Genomic DNA, 8,045 nt, shown 5'->3' with positions numbered 1-8,045 from the left:
TCCTTAGTGTCCATCTTCATCAGTAGAATCTTGACACTCTCAATTATCTCATGGATAAAATGAAATCGGACATCAATATGCTTGGTGCGAGCATGATGGACTTGATTCTTCGCAAGATGAATTACACTTTGACTGTCGCAGTGCACTTCAACAACCTCTTGAGTTATACCCAAGTCACCAACCAAGCCACGTATCCACACCGCTTCCTTAATCGCCTTTGTTACTGTCATGTATGTTTTCGTCGAAAGTAGTCTTCATTATCGAATTCATTACAACTTTGATCATTTAAAATGAATTCAAACAACACAAATAAAGATTATGACTTTCTAGAAAATAAACACAAGAACTATTTATCAACTCTTGCTTGCGTAGGGTCTTCGCTTGTGCTAGGGATGTTGATATCTGTGGACGATCACGGATCAGATCCGGTTGCCAAAAAATTAACAGAGCTCCTACTTCACCAAGAAAGTATTCGCTTGAAGCACTAAAATTAACCAAGCGAAATCAGCAACTCTTTTCGAGATTAAGACCAAGCCTAATCTCAAGGAACAGACGGGGGGAAATACGGGTTCGGATCCTTCGAAAGCCTTCCTCTTTATGCTGAAGTTCATCGGGATCTGACTTGCCTTCGCTATAAATTCGTGCTCCTTTGACTCCTCAATCCAACAGCACCTTGCCATCTTCATAAAATTCCGTCCCATGTGAAAGAAAGTCCTCATTTCATATTTATAGGCTTCGAAATCGGTTGATTCGGATAGGAATGGAATATTTGGTCATATCTTTAGTTTACAACCACCCACTCACGTTTAGATATAATTTGCAGGTAGTTATGGAGGTTCTGGAACAGAAGAAACCGATCGAAATGAACTAAAACGCGTTTTGATGGTTACGGACAAAAGTCGGCGTCTGCTGACTGTCAGGGGGCGCGGGTCAGACAGACCTAACCCGCGCCACTCGCGGGTCACCCAAGGGTGACCCGCTCAACCCGCGATGAAAAGCACAAGAAAACCTTTGGACCTGTAAGCACAAGAAAACTCCAGGCGATGAAAAGCTCCACCTCTCGACTTCAAGAACCCCTCGATCCTGCTCAAACTGTGGAGAGACCTAAAGCTTAGAGATTGGAAATGGCGGAGGAGGGTCGTGTGGAGGTCTCGGCGGCGGTCCTCGAAGATGGCAAGGATAGAGGGGTTTCATGAGAGTTGCGTCGCTCTGGAGGGGGCAGGGAGGCCGAGAAGCTGTGGAAGACAGTGTCGAACAGAGTGCAGCACATGATCGGGGCCGTCGGGGTCAGCGAAGGGAACGCCGCTGTCGCCGACGAAGTTTGCGGCCATTGGGATTTCAGATCTGAACAGCCGTCGCTGACAAAGTCTACCGCGGGAGTTTCTGGCGGGAGCGATGCGAAGGAGGTAACTCTAGCTCACCGAAGAAATTAACGAGGAAAAAAAATTCGACATGGCCAGGGTTTTCGTCGATTTCACTTAGTTGGGGAGGACTAGGGGGAGAGAAAAAAACCTACGTGGAGGTGATTTATGAGTTTGTTTCCCTCTTCAGCCCTAGTGAAACAAAGCTCGAAAAAAACTACATAAACCAAAAATCCCACGTGGAGGAGAAAAAACCAACGTGAAGGGGAAGTAAAAGTTTTCCACGGGGTTTTAAAGCGAACAAAACAGCCCCTAAATGCCGAGCAGACTAAATTTATGCAAAAATAAAAGAAATGAAGGACATATTTTCATTTTCAAAAATACAACTTCTCTGCTAAGATGAAAAACATAAAACCCTTAAAATGAATTTATACATCACATAAATTGCCCCCCAAAAAAGCAGAAAGTTTTTCATAGAACTGGTTGAACATATTGATCAAAATCAGTTTAATCAATTTAGCCATGCCTCCTTCTGAAATATAATCCAAAGGAATGTAAGAAGCCGGATCTATTTTAGAATTTCTCTCTTCGGCTAGTTTGTTAACGTAACACTCATTTTATCTGTGTCCACAGTACAACAAGAAATTGAGGACTACTCTGTGTCGATAGTGTTGCGTTATTATTTATTCCCATTTAGAAAGAATTCGTAATTTAGATCAAGTTTTGAGCTATATATATTTTCATATATATTTATTTACAAAATAAACTAGTAGCCCACCTAGTTTAAATCATTACTAGGTTTTATACACGTGCAATGCACGTGGTTAGATACCATGATTAATTATTTTTGGCTTATTTCTTAACTAAAATTTGTTCCTCGGTTCCACTTTAATAGTTTATGCTCTCTGAATTTTAACATTGCGATTATTTATTTTCTTTGATGTTTGTTTAAATAGATTATAGCTAATTTAAATTTTTATGTTGATATTTGAATTGATAGAAATAGATATAATCTGGAGCTAATTTGAATTTTTATATTATTCGGACTGACATAAAATCATACTTTACTTGAAAAAGTACAGTGGTGTAAAAGAGAAACTATTGTCTTTCCTAGGCTCGTTATTCTTTTATCTTCTCGTTTAACCTCATAAAGAAGTCAAATATATTTCTAATGGTCAATACAAACTTCTTGAAATATAGACTTTGGTTTTTTTCCCTAATTCAATGAGAATAAATTTTAATTTCAAATATATAAAATTATTTGTGTTCCTAATTTATTACTTAAATAAGATTAGGAACTACATCTTTTTCCTCTACTAGTTGGATTGCACGTGCATTGCACGTGGTAAAATTTTTAATATTTATTATAAATTTATAATTTAATTTAGGAAAAGATTTGTTATTAAATTATTGAATATAAGTAATGGATCAAACATATAGACATAAGCTAAAAATTCAACAATTGAACTATGAAATTGCATTTAGAGATTGATTGGGTAATAGTACACTGGTTGAATCTATAAAGAGATCGATCAATCAAATATTGTCACAAGAATATACGTGAAAGTAGTGTTTGATGATGTTGATGTAAATCCAAGCTCATGGTATTAGAAGCTTGAATAAGCCTTTGCAGTACCTAATGTGTGAGTACATATACTCACGCATGAAAATTTCAAAATCCCATATAAATTCCAAAACACTCGTTAAACTTTGGTCTTCCCTTTAAATATCACCTGCTACCTTTAGCATTCTCTGCATTAAACCGCCCCATTTTATGCTGAAGATCCACAAGAGAATCATTTGCTACCTTTGCTTTTGAACTCTTTTTTAAGTCAACAAACTTTAAGGGTTTTTTTTTTTGAAACTTTTAAATTTATTGATTTTCAAAATCCCATTTGTATCTTTGTTTTTTTTTGTTTTTTTTGCAGGACTTTTATTCTGATTCGTGAGCGGGTCCTCTTGATTTATTTGCTAACCCGGGTTGCATACTTTCTTTTGAGTGCCATTGACTTTGAAAATATCTTCAGCTTGTTCACACAACCGTTACCTGCACCCAAATTAGGTGTCCATTATTAGAATATATTGCTTTCTAAAAAATAAATGTTTAGTTTCAATATCTTTCATTTCTTTTTAATTAAGTAGAAATCCTGGTCTAATTTATATATCAGTTAAAATGATTTATAAAACCAAGTCCCTGAAGGGCCCATCTGACTGATTGCAACCGAAACTTTAGGTGCTTTAAATTCTTGTAGCTGATCATTAAAGAAATAGGTCCAATTTATGTAAAACAACACCAAAAATGACAATCAAACAATGGCAATAATTAGGGATAATACATGAAAAATGTCGCCGTGATTACAATAGAAGCAAGTCAATAATCACCTTTCCGGTCAAAAGAAGCCACAGAAGTCCCTTGGGCAATGGATCCTCCCCGCTTGCAGCAGGTAATACTTTCTGGCATTCAGGGATAGAAATCCCCCTAAAACAAATACCCTGAAAATATAAAAGTTGTCATCTATTTAAATATTTTGGCCAGGCTTAGACATTCTAGAAGGAAGCACACCAAAACTATGCTAATGTTGTATAAAATTTTCATTCTTTTGGCAATATATATAAAAAAGAATTGCACTTGTCTTCAATACATTGCATATATTACAATCAAACTCACCTCATCAGGATCAAGTAATGATGTTTCCCACAATAATCCAGTCATTCCTCTCATTCCACTTATAACCTATAAACATTCAACGACTCGAGATCAATTAACATTATCCACACACTATCGGCTATGTGCCAGCAATAGATGTGTTGCCCACACAGACAAATGGGAAACATAAAATTAACATATCCATAATTTGTTGAGATGAACACCATATCCATAGTGATGTTGCCAAGTTAAACTTTTCCACGTTTTAATTTTAGCTTCTTCAACCGCTCCTGCAATGTATAGTAAAATAAACAAGATAAGGCTCAAGAAATCAAGCAATTATAAGCACAAGGGAACATAAGTCTGAATGTTATATTATTATTATAATGCATAGAGAGAAGAAAGGGTGTAAAGATTATAGAACATAGTTATTTTCTCTAGTGATAAAAGATACTGAAATATAACATTACAATATAAAATTTGAATCCATGTGCAGAAATGCTCTCATTTATAACCATGCTCCACACTCAAGTGATACCTTATTAGATAGACGTGCTCAACCAATGCCTATGCAACTCTAAAGGCTGACACATTGAACTGTATGTAAAGCACAGGTGGATGCCATATTGATAAGTCCAAAGTATGGTACTTTTGAACTGACCTCGTGCAAGACCACTACAGTACAACTATTTTAAACCAAGAAGAATGCCAATCAGGAGGAAGATACACCTGATTCTTGTCCAAGAGCACAATTGTATGAACAGTGAATAATAGAGGATAAAAAATATTAAAAAAACAAAAAGCAATTTATACTGAAGGATGAATTTGACATAAATTCTCAAGAAAATAGGTTTAGGTAGAACCAAACAAGGGGTATGAAACAGTTGAATATTATTGGCAATCTAGACATGAGAGATACATGATGCTCTAGAATCAACTCCTGCAATTGCGACTGAAGGTCCTGCATGATTTCAAAAAAATAAAACATGGATAAGCGTAGTGTATAATTCTCCTAGATATAAATACTACCCATTAACTAAAAGAAACTTGCTGAAGGGGAACAAGCAATGCTGCAATAATGAGAATATGTAATGTGTTTATAAATAAATAAAAAACAAAATATATAAAAAGCTTACGGTAAATTTCCAATACCTTTAGTTTCCAGGGATTTTTTCAGTGCACATTTTTGTTGTTTAAAAATACATTTTAAATAAAACAACTAAGGAAGCTTTCTGTAATTTCCTGTAATAACCAAAATATTCTCAGATTTATTTGAAGATACCAACTATCAAGAGATGAAATTGTGTTTCACTACTTCCAATCATCTTATTTTCAACCGCACTTCACATTGGATTTACACGTTTGGGATTTTAACTCCTAATTTTGAGATCAGATGAGAAAATGAGACTATATTTCACATAAACTATGATTAAATTCACAAGAATATTTTTGAACTGTACTTGAATCTGTATTTGTGCGATACCAAATATGACATCCAAATGGTTGTATTTCCCTCGAAATGGGCATTTAGAAATCTTGGACTGACAATAGACTTCATTAAACATAATATACAGGCAAGTAACTGTTCACATGCAAATGAGGTTTAAATTTCTACAATGCTAAGTGAAAAAAAAACAACCTGATAGTAAACCTCTAGGGTGTTATATTGACTCAACTACATATGTGTTCAAGCAAATATTATCCAATGATCTTGTTGCATAAGATATGCTTTCCAGTCGCGATGTTTAGTAATTTAATAATAAATTTTTTTGCAATAAAGCTATAGAAGCCTAAAGAACAGGTAAAGTTTACTGAGATACAAATATACTTAAGTATGTAAATATTCAAAATACAAAACATACCTCCATCATGATTCCCTTCAAACTTTCAGAGGTAGAAGGAACACACTTTCCCACTCTCAATCGGAAATCATCAAGTTGATATTAAAATCCCTAAAAGATATAGCATAATATCATAAAAACAAATGCATAGTTATATTCAAATTTCTTCCATGAATAGTATGCCTACAAACTACCGTAAACCATATTAAATAAGAAGTTGTCTATAAAATCAATACCAAACAAAAATGAAAAAAAAAACATATTATACCTCAAATCAAAAGATCAGATTCCCCAACATTTAAAGTAAACATAACCCATCAATCTCATATAAAACTAAAACTAATGCACACCAGATGAGACCTTGTTAAAAAAAGGAAAAATAAAGAAAAGGTTAAAGAAAAAATCAAAACATAATACAACATCATGAATCAAAACATAATATCAAGTTTTTTTTTGTAGCAATATATAATCAATCCATAAAATGTGCACAAAAACATAGAAAACAATTTGGTATTGTTCCAAATATATGTGGCACATACCTGCTCAGGAGTTTTTTCATGATACCGATTTTGAGATACACATTGCGCAAGCAGCTTCTTCACCCTACCAATACCACCTATATAAAGTTCAGACAGGCACTCATGCGCTTATGCAATAAGACCCGTCCTCAAGGCAAATAAACTAAGATGATAAATATAAGCTGAAGAAAAACTCATTAAGTTCAATATGATAAATTTAAAAAGATATGCAAAGGATCATTACTAAGGAAGAGGCGTTATTATGATAAATAAGTTATATTAGCTGGGATTAAAAAAATTAGTAATAAATATGGCACATAATTTGCTGATATTGAGGATAAAATAACAGAACGAATTAAGATTGTTGATCATGTGCATTGAAGGACACAAAATGTGCCAATTAGAGCAAGCGATAAGATTACATTTAATAAGGCAAGGTGGAGAAGAAGTAGATCTACGATAACCTGGTTGGAAGCAACAAAAGTAGCATACATAAATAGTTAACAGAGGAGATAGCCCTTAATGCAATATAATGGAAAAATAGGATTCATGTAACTGTCTCCTAAAAATTGGGATAGAGGCTTTTTTTCTTATTCTTATTATGTTGGCAAGGTTATTCATAGAAATTATATGCTTCACTTAGTTTATATATAAACTACGGCATGCTTACCATCTTGAAAAGATAGTAAATTTTAGTAGACTATTTCACAATTTGTAATCTTATTTTCAAATATACCAACAGATTCCAAATGAAAAATTCAAGTGACCTACCACCATTTTTCCTTGCTTACCACAAATGTAAATTTCATATGCTTATGACAGTTTTTTACCTTGCTTTTTCTTCAATGGATTTGTTTAATCAGAACAAGAAATGAAGATAGAAATACATCATAAAATGGGATACTCCTCTAGGCCTTACAGGGACTGTAAATGCATGAAATTCAACTCCTTTATGAGATCTGAGATCATTGCAGAAAAGTTTACATAGACTAATAATTTGATTTTGCTACTCCTTTGTCAAATGGACCTGTTATTTTTTATTATCATTCTGAGACACAAGTTTCCCCATCATTTATAAGATTTTGGCATTCTGAAACTATTCCTCTGATTATGTACTTTAAACAAAAAGAAAACATGTTGAGCATTCCACTATAGGATAACTTCTTAGAACATATACTCATCTGTTGTAGATATTAACCATCATCATTAATTACGTTCTTCCCCTTAAATTCTATGTCTAAATACAACTCACTATAAAGAATCCAGGAAGTAAAGAAAATGTAGTCATATACAAGTAGCAGCATGTTATATTGTGATAAAAGGAATGATCTTAAAGTACCATCACGACACACACATATCTCAGGTACACTTTTAACTTGACCAGCGATGGCATCATTGTAGACTCTAGTTTCAATGTCCCCCTCAACAAACACAGAAGAGCTACAAAAGGCATGAAAAGGTCAGGGTAAGGAGAGAAATAAATTTGATTAAGTGAAAAGCATTAATATTGATTGAATACTATTTTTCCCTAAAACAATGAGTGGTTGTGTAACACAGAGAAAGTACTCTTTCATTAGTTGCTGAACAGAATATGCTCCAAGGTATTCATTGTGTATAAAAATTCAACGCTATATATGTAATCCAATAAACTAAATTAATTTTATAATAAATATTAATA

This window comes from Asparagus officinalis, chromosome 5 (genome assembly GCF_001876935.1).
Source record: "Asparagus officinalis chromosome 5, Aspof.V1, whole genome shotgun sequence".
NCBI classification, from domain to species: domain Eukaryota; kingdom Viridiplantae; phylum Streptophyta; class Magnoliopsida; order Asparagales; family Asparagaceae; genus Asparagus; species Asparagus officinalis.
This window is presented reverse-complemented; position numbering follows the sequence as displayed.